Consider the following 16,286-nt stretch of genomic DNA (forward strand, 5'->3'; position numbering starts at 1 on the left):
TGTTGGTGCCAATTATGTAGTAATAAGTTTGAGCTGCTGCCAAAAATGGAAGCCAAGTTTGACTTAACAGCAAGAGGGACATGATGCTTGTGAGCTTCTGTGTCCTAGGAGAAGTAGGTTCTGTCTATACTCTGTATATTATAATTGGAGCCATTAAGTTAAACAAAGTCACTCTGTCTTCATAGGTCATTATTTTAGACATAATGAAATCACAATCTTAAATTCATTTGTAAAGGTTCTGTCGACTTTATTAATGACTCAAGTATATGATTCAAATGTATAACACCACTTACATAAATCACTATGCTTAAAGTACATGTAAAGAATAGACTAAATATAGAATAGCTCAAATGACATAGCCAACACTTCGTTGGAATTAAACAGATGTTTACATTTTTCAACACATCTTAAAAATGACTTAAGACAGGAAATGAAGATTATGCCCAATTTGAGCATAGTGAAATATATGGACAAGGTATAATCATCTATTATTAAAGCATCTAGTATAAAGGTTAGCAAACTTCTAGACAAGAATGCATCTTCTAGTTGCTAGAAATTAGGAACTTGCAGTGAGTTGACAGACAAGGATGGATTTACAGTCTGTGTTCATCCATGTCTTTTTAGGTATGGCCTTTTTTTTCACTCATTCACTCAGATTAATTTAAACTGATACATACTGAAAAATAAAATTTGTATAACGTGGACTGAGGCTTTTGAACCTCTTCAGATGACATTGATGAATGGAAAAACAAAGAAAGTAATGATTGAAGTGTTCTGCCAAGGAATATTCAGCATCAATTTATAAATTAAAACACATTAAGTATTTTATGTCATACATTACTAATTCTGTAAGGTAAAGGAAGCACTAAAAGTTTTAATGTTCAACTCTACCCAATATGGAAAGAAAAAGGATAGTTTTATGTTGATTTGATTGTATCAGGCTTGTAAGTTTTCAGTTGTGACATGGCATTTTCTGAGGAACTTGATAAAAAGATGGTTTACACTGTGTCTCCTGGAGCAGGGTAGCTTTGAAAACTTGAAGTTTTGACTACAGCACAATTTTGAATGTAAAATGTTGTGTAATAATAGTAAACATTACAGATTTCCCATAGTTTTTCAGTAGTTAAAAATTGGTGCCAAATTTCCTCATTTTCCCAATTTTATTTTTTAATTTTTTAATGAAAAAACTGTCAGTCTTTGCTTCCTCCAATACACTCTAATGTAGTAATATTTCATCTGTACTTTAATAAATAAAGCTTGTCTGGATAAAATGGATGAAATTTCTAATGAATAGATGGAACTAGAAAAAAATCATTCTGAGTGAGATAACCTAGACCCAGAAATATAAACACAGCATCTAGTTACTCATAAGTCGTCTATAATAGGATAAGTACAGGATAATCACACAGAGATGCTAGACATCTAAGAGCACCCCTCCCCCAAAAGAATGCATGGTTTTTCCTGGGAATGGGAAATAAAAGAGCTATCCTGGGTAAATTGGGTACAGGTTGAAGGTGGAGGATGGGGAGATAGAACTAGAGGGAGCGGGTTACTTGGGCTATGGAAGGTAAGTTGAAGGCTGGTTTGAGAGGGAGATTAATGAAAGAGATGCCTTGATTAGAGAGGATTTAGGGATTGGGGGCCCGAGAAACCCCCTAGGATCCAAAAGGATGACCACAGCTAAGACTCTTAACAATAGTGGAGAAGGTACCTGAACTGGCCATCTACATTAATCATATTGATGACTAACCTAAATATCATGAGAGAACCTTTATCCATTAACTGATGGAAGCAGAACCCTAGATCTCCAGCCAAGCACTGAACAGAGTCCTGTGAGTTGTCCTGAAGAAAAGGAAGAAGGATTGTGTATGGCAGGGTGTATAATCATAATGGGAGAACACACAGAGACAGCTGACTGGAGATCATGGGAGTACATGGATGGTAGATCAACAGTTAGGGAACCTGAATGGAACCAACATAGGACCTCTGCCTGTGTGCGACAGTTGTGTAGCTTGATATGTTGGTAAGGCTCCTAGCAGTGAGATGAGGACTGTCCCTGGCTCTTAGCTCTCTTTTGGAAAGTCATTCCACTTGCTGGATTACATAACACAGCCTTGGTGTGTGTGTGGGGGGGTGCTGATTCTGCCTCAACTTGATGTGCAATGCTTTCTTGTTTAAGCCCCTTGGAGGATTGCCCCTTTCTGAGTAGATATGGAGGAGGAGTTGTTGGGGAAGTGGGTAAATGGGAGTTGGAGGGAGGGAACGGGAGTAGAAGAGTGGGAGGTAATTGTGATTTTTATGTAAAATAGATGAGCAATGTTAATTAAATAAAATGAAATTAAAAAAATAAAAATTAGTTCACCAAAGTGTACTCAAATGAACAGTGCCAAACAGCCTTCTAGATGCGGGGTGATAACAAAAGGAATAACAAGACAAAATTGGATGTCAAAATTAAATAGGAGTCAATAGTTGAAGAACATTATAATTTCCCTTTTTGCTTATCATAACATGTAGGAGGAAAGTATCAAAAACCATGAAAATACAAAAGCATTTAAATTAAGATGAGAAAATAAGACTTGGAAAAATTAAAGATATATGATTTCTAAGAGAAAAAGAAGCAGATGGAGAAAAATCAAGGACACTATAAGATATATTTTTCCTATAATTCTTCAGTCTGCAAATCAAAAATGTTCATTAAATATTAGTAGGGTTATATAAACTCAGCTGTTTATTAGTAAACTTCTAATAGATGAAGACTTTTAGTTAGATATAACTATTTTTATTGACGAGTTATAAGAAATGTGCACACTTTTTCAATTACTTGAGGTAGGTAGAATTAAACAGTCTTACATTTAAAGTTAGTTGTGTAACTTTCTTTAACCAAAGAAATCAGAATTTATATTATAAGAATCAAGTCTGGGTAGATGGTCTAATGTATTTATTTATTTATTTATTTGTTTGTTTGTTTGTTTATTTATTTATTTAAGATTTCTGCCTCCTCCCCGCCACCACCTCCCATTTCCCTCCCCCTCCCCCAGTCAAGTCTCCCTCCCTCGTCAGCCCAAAGAGCAATCAGGCTTCCCTGCCCTGTGGGAAGTCCAAGGACCACCCACCTCCATCCAGGTCTAGTAAGGTGAGCATCCAAATTGCCTAGGCTCCCACAAAGCCAGTATGTGCAATAGGACCAAAAACCCATTGCCTTTGTTCTTTCGTTCTCAGTAGTCCTCATTGTCCCCTATGTTCAGCGAGTCCGGCTTTATCCCAGGCTTTTTCAGACCCCAGCCAGCTGGCCTTGGTGAGTTCCCTATAGAACATCCCCATTGTCTCAGTTTGTGGGTGCACCTCTCGCAGTCCTGAGTTCCTTGCTCGTGCTCTCTCTCCTTCTGCTCCTGATTTGGACCTTGAGATTTCAGTCGGTTGCTCCAAAATGGGTCTCTGTCTCTGCCTCCTTTCATCGCCTGATGAAGGTTAAGAAACTAGACCGTAAAAGGCTAATCAACCCAATTATAAAATGGGGCACTGAGCTGAACAGAGAATTCTCAACAGAAGAAGTTCAAATGGCCAAAAGACACTTAAGGTCATGCTCAACTTCCTTAACGATCAGGGAAATGCAAATCAAGACAAATTTAAGATACCATCTTACACCTGTCAGAATGGCTAAAATAAAAAAAAAAAAAAAACACCAATGATAGCCTTTGCTGGAGAGGTTGTGGAGAAAGGGTACACTCATCCATTGCTGGTGGGAATGCAAACTTGTCCAACCACTTTGGAAAGCAGTGTGGTAGTTTCTCTGGAAATTTGGGATCAACCTACCCCTGGACCCAGCAATACCACTCATGGGAATATACCCAAGAGGTGCCCTATCATACAACAAAAGTATATGCTCAACTATGTTCATAGCAGTATTGTTTGTAATAGCCAGAACCCGGAAACAACCTAGATGCCCTTCAATGGATGAAGAAAGTATGGAATATATTCATATTAGAGTACTACTCAGCAATAAAAAACAATGACTTTTTGAATTTTGCATGCAAATGGATGGACATAGAAAACACTATCCTGAGTGAGGTAAGCCAGACCCAAAAAGAGGAACATGGGATGTACTCACTCATATTTGGTTTCTAGCTATAAATAAAGGATATTGAGCCTATAATTAGTGATCCTATAGAAGCTAAATAAGAAGGTGAACCCAAAGAAAAACATATAGGCATCCTCCTGGATAGGTGGTTTTAAAACCAAAGAACAACTTGGAACTCACCCTTCCTTGAGCTGTAGCTGTTCTGGCACCATTGGTTGGGGTAGGGCTTCCATTTGCTTGTGTCTTGTCAAGCAGAGTCTGGGGAAACAGCAGACATTGCCTGATAGACACTATTGTAAGCAGGGCATGCAATAGTCTGAGGTATCAGTTTGAAGAGTTGCTTGTTCCCAATATCATGGTCTAATAATTCTGTTGCTGGTTCCAGCAACATGGTCTAGACACTCTGGTAGACAACAATAGAAATTAGAAAATAGTGACATAATAGCTCCAAATGGCAAGGAAAGTAATCTTTCCCCAGTCTTTATGGAGTGAAAATCCAAACACAGGGTTACCCCATGGGTAAGAGAGTCATATTATGGGGTTCAAGATAAGATGACTATACAATGGTGTTCATATAATGTCAGATTTTGTATGTATAAAATAGATTCAGTATAAGAATGAAAAACCATGATGCTATTATTTATAACAAAGTGATATTATAACATGAAGTACTTTAAAGGATCGAAATGTATTTTCAAAACAAACTCATTTACAAAATCTAGTACCTTATAATCTCATACTATCAATAGCAAATAAAGAAACACCACACTTGCATCTTTGTCTTGAAAGCCTTTTTCATGCATATATTTGTTGACAATATATGTTTGTATGATCAACTAACTATATGCTACTTCAAAATCATTTTCTAATTACCTGAAAGTATAACACTTAAAATACTCTCATAAAATATAACATATCCTTTTAAACCTTTATTAAACAGTTAAGGTTTTCAATATATAAATAATTACCTGCCAGGTGGTGGTGGTGCAAGCCTTAAAACCTAGCATTCAGGAGGCATAAGCAGGTGGATCTCTGTGAGTTCGAGGCCAACATGTTCTACAAGAGCTAGTTCCAAGACAAGCCTCAAAGCTACAAGAAACCCTGCCTTGAGAACAAAACAAAACAAATCAATAGATACATAATTACCTTAATTTTAAAGTTTGAGAAAATGTGAGACATGCTTTTATTTTCTCAAATATTTAGTTTTTCTCTAAAAGTGAATTCTTGGTAAGAGGATGCATGAGAATAATTTGCTATCAAACTATTTAAAATATTGTCCCAACTGAACTTTCAAGATGAGTTTCTTTTGTCATTCCCTTTGAAGAGGAGTCCTAAATTCAAGCTACATATTTCCTATTTCCTTCTCCTTGCTGTTCATCTCTTCTTCTGCCTTACTCTCTCTCCTCACATGATCTGTTGTAACATGACCCTAGGTTATCATACATGCTTTTGCAAGCCTCCTACCACTAAGGCATGTTCCCAGCTCTCTTTGCACAGTTTACATTTTGTGTTCCACACACCATCTTCCTGGATTGACTTTAAAAATCATTCTATAGCCCAAGCAAGGCTTTAAGTCAACATCCTCCTGTCCTAGTCACTTGAATAGCTTGAATTATAGAAACCTGTCATCAGACCCATCAAAGGATTGTGTTTAGCATAGGTTTTGATAAACTTTGAAATTATCTCACATAATAAATATCAAGACCTTATTTTTTTTTTTTTTTTTGGTTTTTCGAGACAGGGTTTCTCTGTAGCTTTGGAGCCTGTCCTGGAACTCCCTTGGTAGACCAGGCTGGCCTCGAACTCACAGAGATCCGCCTGTCTCTGCCTAAGACCTTATTATTTTAAACATTTGGCTTGGAAAATTTTAATTATTTGATTTTTTTTATTATTTATCTTTTGATTTTTGGAGAAATACCTTTAAAGCTTGTTATATCTCCATGAAGGCATTTAATTTAAAGAAGGAATTCAATATTTGATCTCTTTACTTCCTTTATGTGTCATTTCCCTTTCTCACAAGGTCAATAGGCTCCCAATAGCTCAAATCACCTGTCTCTCTGGGTTTCCCTATTCTGATCTTGATCCCTTTGCTCATATTATTGCTCCTTCCTCTCTTTGACAATTGATGGGTAAGAGTTTATTCAGCAGACCAAACTATGGCAAGCACAGTACAGTCACTGAGCCCTTTTAGAGTGGAGTCAACAAGGCTGGAGCAAAAAACTCTTGTTCTCCTTGAAAGTCCAGGTAATAAATTAAAAAGGGTGGATACGTAGGAAGATAAGGCCTACAAGGTCTGCCTATGGGCCTTAGCAACAGACACTGGCAGAGGTCCTGATAGTGGCTAACCAATAAGGGCCAACCAAGTAATGTCAAAGGGTCAGAATACAACATTGGTGCTGGCAGAAGCATATATAAGGCTCTCCCCATTGCTGAATAAATGAGTCTGCTTTGTCACTTTCCTGATTCCTGGAGTCTATGTCATTGACTCCGCTCTTTCTCACCCCCTCTGCTAAGGGAGCCTTTAGGACCCAGCTACACTATGAGAGCTCCGACCAGTGCTTAGCTCTGGAACTCTGCATCTGCTTCCATTAATTATTTGTTGAGGATTCTATGATGGTAATTAGGGTAGTAATCAATTTAACTACAGGAGAAGGCCAGTTCAGGCACCTTCTCCACTAGTGCTTGGAGTCCTGGCTGGGGTCATCCTTGTAGATTCCTGAGTATTCCCATAACACCAGGTTTCTCCCTAACCCCATAATGGATCCTTTTATCAAGATATCTATTTTACTTGCTCTCTCTTTCCTTACATGACCATCTGGTTCTCTCATCTTCTCATCCCCCTTCCCCTCCCCACTGTCCTCCATGCTCCCAATTTACTCAGGAAATCTTATGTATTTCCCTTTCCCATGGATCCACAAATGTCTCTCTTAGGGTCTTCCTTGCTACCTAGCTTCTCTGGGGTTATGGACTGTAGACTAGTTATTCTTTGTTTTATGTCTAAAACCCACTAATGGGTAAGTACTTACCATGTTTGTATATCTGGGTTTCGCTTAGAATGTTTTGCGACCATTAGGATTGAACTAGGCTCTCTGAATTTGGGTGACAGTTGAGTGGCTTGGGTAGTTTGTGTGGCCAGTGGCAGTGGGGCCAGAATTTATCCCTAGTAGATAAACTGATCTTTTGGAATCCATTCCATTATGAAGGGATATCTTTCTCAGTCTAGAGACTGGGGGTAAGGCCTTGGTCCTTCCTCAGTTTATTGGGTCAGACTGTGTTGATTCCCCATATGATGTGAGATTTTCCTTTGTATTCTGTGAATATGTTTTATTACCATTGGTTAATAAAGAAGCTGCTTTGGGCTTATGGCAGGGTAGAATATAGCCGTGTGGGAATTATGAACAGATATAGATAGATAGATAGATAGATAGATAGATAGATAGATAGATAGATAGATAGATAGATAGATAGATAGTAGGCAGAGTCAGGTCAGAGAAACACCATGTAGTTGCCAAAGTAGATAGATGCCTTGGAACCTTGCTGGTAAACCATGAGCCTCATGATAATACACAAAACAATAGAAATGGATTAATTTAAGATGTAAGAGCTAGCTAGAAATACACTTTATCTACTGGTCAATGATTATTGCAATAAATATAGTTTATGTGTGTTTTTTTTTCAAGTCTGGGCAGCTGAGAAATGAACAAGCAGCCTTTACCTACACTCATAGGAGGTCTTTCCCTTTCCGAGGAGTAGATATGGGGTGGGATGGGGGAGAAGTGGAGGGAGTGGGAGGAAAGGGAACTGGGACTGGCATGTAAAATGAAAAATGTTTGGTTTTAAATAAAAATAAAAATTTTATATTAGAAAATATAAAATCCAGTGTATGCCACGGAATTTCAAGGTTATGGAGGGCATGAGTTCTGTGAAAAGGGCGTACTTTCAATGCTCAAAGTAAAGTAGTCCTGAAAATTTCTTCAAACACTGAAGTCTCAGAGAGCAAGCTTTGATATTGCAAACATAGAAATTAAAGTCAGGGCAGGACACATTCCAAAGCAAATTCCCTCAGATGTGATGAAATAATATTAAATGGAAAAAAGTTAGTTCTTATTCTTCAGTGATTTTTTTTTTAGTTGTTGGCACTCAGCATAACTCTAATTTTACATGAGGGAACTTTCACAACAGAAAAATGTATATTAAAACACAAGAGCTTTTTAATATTCAAGTAGCTGTCAGTCAATGGGAATCTATAATGGAGAGGCTCTGAATCTTCTATGAATTCCATATCCATTTGTGATTTGAACTATCAGAACATTTACAGAACAGATAAATGAACATGACAGAAGTGTTGTGAAAAAAGTGTAAAATTTTGAATACCAATGTCTTACTGAGTAGCAAGGGGAAATGGTGTGGGATCTTTATTCCCATTCCTACTCCTTCCCTGAGCTCAAGCTATCAAGTAAGCATTGCTGAATAAAATCAAGTCAATATCCTAATCTCAGATCTTAAGTTGCCACACTTTACACTTTATGTTTATTTTTCCTGTGTATGAACCAAATGTGAAAGTGTATTCAAAAGTGACTTGTTCAGCAATCTTGGATGGATTATTTTTTTTTTTTTTTTGGTTTTTCGAGACAGGGTTTCTCTGTAGCTTTGGTGCCCGTCCTGGAACTAGCTCTTGTAGACCAGGCTGGCCTCGAACTCCCAGAGAGCCGCCTGCCTCTGCCTCCCCAGTGCTGGGATTAAAGGTGTGCACCACCACCGCCCAGCCTTGGATTAATTTTTAAAATAACATATAGTTATAAGATCAGCCTTCCCTTTATTAGAAAATATATAATTTAATATTATGAACACAAATATATAAAGAATCATAGAAACTGGAAGAATTTCTAAGGTGTATCTCTAGATAGCTAGGATATTTTCTAACTGGTTTTGAGAATTAGCCATCAAAGCAATATGCATGTTAAGATCACATTTGTTGGCTTAGCTATACTGCTGTCTCTAGATAATAGCTTACCTTCTCTTTATAGTCACTTTATAAGTCTTGAACTTCAGTATCAATGACGAATAAAAGAACTAAACTAGAGAGATTAAATTCTTTTAATAACTACTGCCTATAAATGAATAAATATGAGAACAAGCTTCTTATTCTTAAATATTTCAAATAGTTAATCAATATGAGTCTATAAATTTGATTTATTGATAATTGTTTTGTCTTTTGAAGCAAACTAAGCTTGTTAGTGTAATGGAAGTAATAAATAAAGATATACAAATTGGCAAATTTTCATTATTTAGGATGAGAGAACAAAAGAATATAATCTCTTCTGGAAAACAAAAAGAGAAAATAACAGAGCTAGCAATTTAGTGATAGCACCATGTAAATCAGTTTCCCAGCTGCTCAAGGAAAGTGTGGATTCTGTTGATGAAGACTCACTTGCCAATAAACGTAAAATCCACATTCTCAGGCATTTAGCTGAAGGAAAAACTATGTAAAAGCACAGCTTTATAAAGTTTTGTTGTGAAAAGTCTATGTATTTCTCCTAAATACTTAAATTTTAGAATCTGTATTTTGGGGTTTGTTTTGTGTTTAATTTTGGGCTTATTGAATAGACTTAAAAATCAGTACCAAAATCAGATTTAAAGCAAAATTTCCTGTGAAATGAAGAAAGTACTCACATGGTTTCTTGTGTCTTTTTTCAGTCGTATGATTATTAGACATGAATTTATAAATGCCTCAAAACCAACAATATATTAGGACTAATTCATAAAGTGTTTTGTCTTTGGAATCTGTGAAAATAAATGAGGTCAAGTAAATATTTATAGCTTCTAGCAAAATCAAATTAAACCAAACCAAGCAAACGAAAAGCCTTTGATTCCTTAGTGGCAGGATTACAGATCCATGCCACTAATAACTTTGTTATTATTTCTTTCACTTTCAAGATTTTCTCTTCATATGTGACACTTGGTATTCTTAGTATTTAGTGAGGTATGCCTTTTTGGCACCCTGGTTAGAGTAGGCTATGTTGTTTGAAAATGTAGACTAATGCTTTTAAATTTTTATACTATATTAATTTGACATTTAAATCATAATTTTACTAAATTTTCTTTTAATGCCATTATCTCCATGGCAGTATGTGATCCACATTGGTCTCCCTCCACTTTATTTTGTCTTTGGTCACAAGTTATGTAATTTCCAGAGATCTAACTTGGAGTTTGCCAGTCATTTTGAACAGTCCCATTATTTTGTTGATCTCTTTGAGCGTTTTTTTTTTTTTGACATTCATTTTCAAGAATCTCAATGACTTGTATAATTTTAAAGATCATTTTAACCACTTACTGACAACTTATTTCATGAGAAACGGCAGGGTTATTTTATCTCTTTCTTTGAAAACCCTATTATTCATGCAGTTATCTTGACATTGGAGCTCTCGCATTGATCTCCCCTTTGCTGGATAAGTGGCATAAAGTTTTATATTGGAGGCAGGCCGCTTGTTGGTTACAACTGCTCAGCCCCAAAATAATCACACAGAAACTGTATTAATTAAGACATTGCTTGGCCCATTATCTCTAGCTTATAATTGGCTAATTCTTACATATTAATCTAACCCATTTCTATTAATCTTGTATCACCACATGGTTGTGGCTTACTGGCTAAAGTTCCATCTGGCTCCAGCTGGGCCACATGGCTCTGCCTCCTTTCTCCCAACATTCAGCTTAGTTTTGTTCTTGCCCAGCTCTGTTCCCTTATAGCTTTAATATAGGCACAAAGCAGTTACCTTATTAATCAATGATAATCACAGCATACAGAGGGAAATCCTACATCAGTTTTAACCAGTGTCCTAGTGTAAAACTTGACAAAATTTAGATCGGCTGATTTTTCAAATCTACCTTTGAGATTTATTTCAACTCCAGAAAAGATCCTTGTTTTTTTTTTTTAAGTATTATTTTTGACTATTAGTTTTTCTGGTTTAGATTCTTATTTTCGCATAAGGCACACTATTTGTTTTAAGTCTTTTTTTAAGAGTGAATTTCTCCAAGATTTATTTCAAAATAAATTATTTGACTTAGGGGGAATCTAAATTTTTGGTGAACTTTGCTCTCTGGAAAACCTTAGGGCCATTTATGTTCTGGGTTTTGCTTCATGTGATCATCCCAGGTAGAAGTCCCTGTTCTGTAAGCAAGATTGAAGATGGTATTTATAAACTTGCGTGCATAGTGAAGAATGTTTGTGTCATATGGACAACTAGTAGAATGGGATTACTTCTAATTTTCTGAGTGGAGGCAATAAGAATTTAGTCTCTTAATGTTTGGCTGGATGCAGTTAAGCACTTCGATATCATCTCCATTATAGTGTGGTTTGTAGCACACTTTATGAAGAGAGAAGGCAGCTGTATCTTCTTCGCCACACCTTACCATTTGTGGCCTTCATCAAACTGAACTGAAAGGTTGAAGAAGTTTCTTTTTGTAATGTCAAAGATTCTTGCTGTTCTTGAAAAATATTAGCAGATTTTCTTGTTGTTTCATCACTTTCTATCTTCCCTGAGGACAGTTTCCGGAGACTTTCATTATCTTGTTTGGTCTTGCCTACATAATGCTGTTATAGAAGTGGAACAGCAAGCATTTAATTTCTAAACATTCTTTTATTTATCCATTTCACTAATATTAATAACAATGTCCTTCTTCAGTAATGTGAGATAAATGAAGTATAACTATAAAAGTTCAGAAGCATTTTTAAATGCTAATTATATTACTCTTCATCAAAAGATAAAATAAAATAAAACCCGTTATAACAGTTTAATCTATTTTCTTATTGCCAGCAATTGTGTCGCATATTTACAAATCTCATTTATAGGTTCTACAGTGTATCCCAGACCAGGGTTTACTTGGTGTTTGTTATAATTTTATCATGATAATGCCGTATACTTTGGCTCCTCTGCTCTCCAACAAAAAAAGAAAACATTTTTTGCTTGTTTTGAAAACAAAGTGCATCATTTTCTCTCTCTCTCTCTCTCTCTCTCTCTCTCTCTCTCTCTCTCTCTCTCTCTCTCCCCCTCCCTCTCTCTCACTCTCTCTCTCTCTCTCCCCCCCCCTCTCGTTCTCTCTAATCTCAGCTTTTGCTTTATTGCTAAAATACATTAAAACAGGAACAATTTCAAATTCTCAAAATATTTCCTTTCACAAATTTCTTCAAAAATCCCAGAGATACAAAGACTAAGAAGAAGATGCTTTTGGTAACTTTTCAAAATGTGAATGAAGTTTGCACCAATGGCACAACAGAAGGTAAATGAAAGAACAACTAAACAACCATACTTGTGACAGGACAGGAACTAAATTTCTCTCAAGTAGATTACTTTAATATTCTTAATTTTTTCATTATAGTCGTGGGTGGATTCACTGCTATATCCACACTAGCACAGCTGTTTAAGACTGATAACACTGACAGAATACTATGGTGATTCTTGGGATGGGGCATCAGTGCTGGGGACAGGTGCCAGAGCCCGACTGTTCTCCAGAGCCACATCCCAAGCACTAAAGCACATTTTAATGATGAAGGACCTTGAACACCATTACCAAAGGTGTCAAAACATTTAGAAAAATCATTAGTAATAATAACTGTATTTTAACTTTAGAGGCTAGATATCTGAGCTCTACCAAATGATGTTTGGCTATTCTGTGTTATCTATTTAAGTTGAATTTAGAGGACCATTAGGAGGAGAGTTTTAGAGGAATCTTGAATTTACATCCTCTTTTGTGTCCTCTTACTGTATCAGTAATTAACAAAGAATGTCCCAATTTAGGAAATGCCTAATCCTGAATTTTGGTGGGAAGCATTTCAATTCTGAGTGATAGAAGTTACCATTCTGGTTGAAGTTTATCCCAGAGTCCCATATCAAAAGTTAAAATAATTCAAGACTATTTCTCATCAAATTAAGCAAAAACAGTTTGTCTTGAATTCTGTTTGGGTTTTTCAGACCTTATGAAGTATACAAATTGTATATTAACTGTAAAATAGAGGATTATCATGATACAATCGACCGATGCAGAGAGGTTAAATAGTAAAGGGGATATTATTGCTTCTTATAATATTATGCTTGTGATGTAGCTCTGGAAAACAGGTGGTCTCTGAGGTCTGTCCTCAGCACTGATACCCCAACCCAGGAATCACCATAGTATTCTGTCAGGCTAAAGCGGAAAGAATACATGTCCCTAGGGAGGGGGAAAAGAATAAATTTCACAAGTGAACTAGAGGCAGGTGGGGATGGGAACAGACAGAATCAGAATAGGGGTGGGAGGACAAAATATTGGGCAAGGTGACTGGAAATGGGCAACATTCAGAAGTGAAATGAAAATTTAGTGAAATGGAAATTCCCTGGAATCTACAAGGGTGAACCTAGGAAAGATTCCTAGTAAAGGAGAATTGAAGCCTGAATTGATCGTCTTCTGTAATCAGGCAAAGCCTCCAGTGGAGAAACTGGTACCTCAACCCAATCATAAAACCACTGATCTATAATTAGTCCCGACTTCAAGATGTGCTGGAGTAAAGAGTGAGCTGATCTTGTGGAAGTGGTCAGCTAGTGACTGGGCCAACCTGATAACTGCAGAATGCATGACTGTGTGACTTCACTGATAATGACTTACTCAAGGAAAATATAATTTAAATAAAAATTAACACAGTAGTTGTGATGATTCTATTTGCTGGTAACTATTTGCTATACCTATAAGGATACTGACACACAGTTTAGATATGAAGTGACAGATGCACCTCCAAATTAATTGTTACATGTTATATGTTAAATTGTTAAATGTTATAGTAAATTCACGAAAGAGAGAAAAACTCAGCTTGAAAAGTGAACCCTTGGAGATCCTGTTTCTGTCAGTTGGTGCAGTATCTGCGTAGAAGATGTAAAGTTTTCCTTCCTAGCATCTAACATGGTAGCAGAATTTTTTAATTCAAGCACATGGGGAATGAAAGAAGGAAGATTCAAATTCAAGTTTATCCTTAGAGGCATAGTGAACTCAAGATGAGACCCCAACTAAGAGAAAGAGAAAGATGGAGATAGATAAAGACATGGTGTGTGATTGTGTGTGTGTGTGTGTGTGTGTGTGTGTGTGTGTGTGTGCACTTGTGCGAGGTGGGGAGAGAAAGGAAGAAAAAGAAAGTCACACTAGATGAAAGTTTAATGGACAGGACAGGGAAGTCACGTTCCTTTTTATATTATTAATCAGGTAGGTTCATTTTTTAATTGTTGATTTATTAAAAGATAATTTAATGATTTATTCAATGCAGATTATTTATAAGATAGGTTTGTTGTAGGGAATCGTAGTGATATACTCATGTAAGCAAATATTTCAAAAATTTTAACATGAAAAGTACCACATTTAACTTGAAAGACAAATTGCAGGATAAACAGTTCTGTAGAAAGAATGGTAAGTGCATGTTTCTCTCTATGATTAAATAGTTCTAAAAGCTTTCCTAAATGAATTAACTCATAAATCTAAGGCATTTACTAAGCTCTTTTAGAAATGACAGTTAATTCTCCTAGACAAATTAAGGCATATGCTGCCTTTCATTTTTGGTCAGTTATTGAATCATTGGAGATGAATCTCCTTGTATTTTTTTACCATGTTTTATCTGAATTTATCTGAAGTGATTATTCAAAAATCTTAGATAAATTATTATCTGAAGCCATATAATTAAGCAAACTAGCTTTTCACATTTCTCTACAAAATCACAGTTTTGGAGAGGGTTTGATTAAAGAAAAGTATAAGCCATTTGTCTGTATACTATATACCTAAACTGTGTAAAGGCCCATGTTTATAATATAAATTTATTGGTGAAGCCATGCAAATCTGTGAGATTTTTTTTCAATTTTAATGTGCATCTTTTCTTTAGAATTCATGAATGAAAGTGTTTTACTTAGGTTCAAAATTCTGGTAAGATAATAGAGAAGATTTGAAGTGGTGATTACCGACTTAAGCTTCACTTTTTTTCCTTCAACAGTATTATATCATTTCTGCAGGTAAACTGGTTCTAGCTTAGCCCTGAAACATGTATACACACACACACACACACACACACACACACATTTAAATAACTTTTAAGTATAATCATATGTGATTTTTCCTAACATTTTCCCATTAATTTTAACCTAACCAAATAATTCTTTAACACGTAAAAAGTGCTAGATTAAAATTAGCTAGTACTTAGAACATAAGGGAGAAATATATATCCATATATGAACATATTCCTACACATACACATGAATGCAAATGTGGCTGAATATACAACTCTTGCTAAGCACAAGTAAGAAAGTGTCCATTACTTCCTCCCACTGATTTTCTTTTGCCCCATGCATTTCCTTTGAATAAAAATAAAACATACAACACTCTTCATACGAAGGAACTCACCAAGGCCAGCTGGACTGGGTCTGAAAAAGCATGGGATATTCTGAATCATGTATTTTTTTTTTTATCATATGCACCCCTTACCCCATCTCCTCCCAGATCTACTTCACCAACAGAACTTTGTGACCTTTATTTTTTCTTCCCCTACTGATCGAGACCAGTTTGTGCCACCTAAGTACTCTTGATGTATGGACTTCCTTTCCTCCCAAGGCTCAGGGGCCACTGAGAAAGAAGAGACAGAAGAGTCTAAGAGCCAGAGGTAGTAGATGAATACAAGGAAACAGTGTCCTAGGTGCACAACAGGACAGCTGCATGTAGGAACTCACAGCCATTGAGACAACATGCACAAACCCTAGCTTAAGCCACATAAAACCCCTGCATGCACCAGAGAGAGGGGTACAAAGTCCTTCCCCTAGCTGAGGAGATAGAGGCAAATGGTAGCTACTGGAAGAGTAGTCTTTGGTGAATCTCCATCTTAGTTTTAGATGTGGGCTTTCTCTCCAAACCTGGAGCTCACTGATTGCTAAGCTGGCTGGCCAATCTCTGGCCCCAGCACTGGAATTGCAGACATATACTACTATACCGGGCTCAGGGTGAGCATTCAGGGTTGGTCACACCTTCATGATTACAGGATGAGCCCTTTATTGACTGAGCCATCTCCCTAGTCTCATGATAAGACTGTGGAACAACTGTGTCCTTTAGATCTTTAAAGGTTTGCCTTTGTGAAAGTATGTTCTTTTCCAAGAACATACTCGGGGTGGGGAACGAGATCTCTAGGATCACGCACTAAACTCTGTGTTCTGTC

Source organism: Microtus pennsylvanicus, chromosome 17 (genome assembly GCF_037038515.1).
Source record: "Microtus pennsylvanicus isolate mMicPen1 chromosome 17, mMicPen1.hap1, whole genome shotgun sequence".
NCBI lineage: Eukaryota > Metazoa > Chordata > Mammalia > Rodentia > Cricetidae > Microtus > Microtus pennsylvanicus.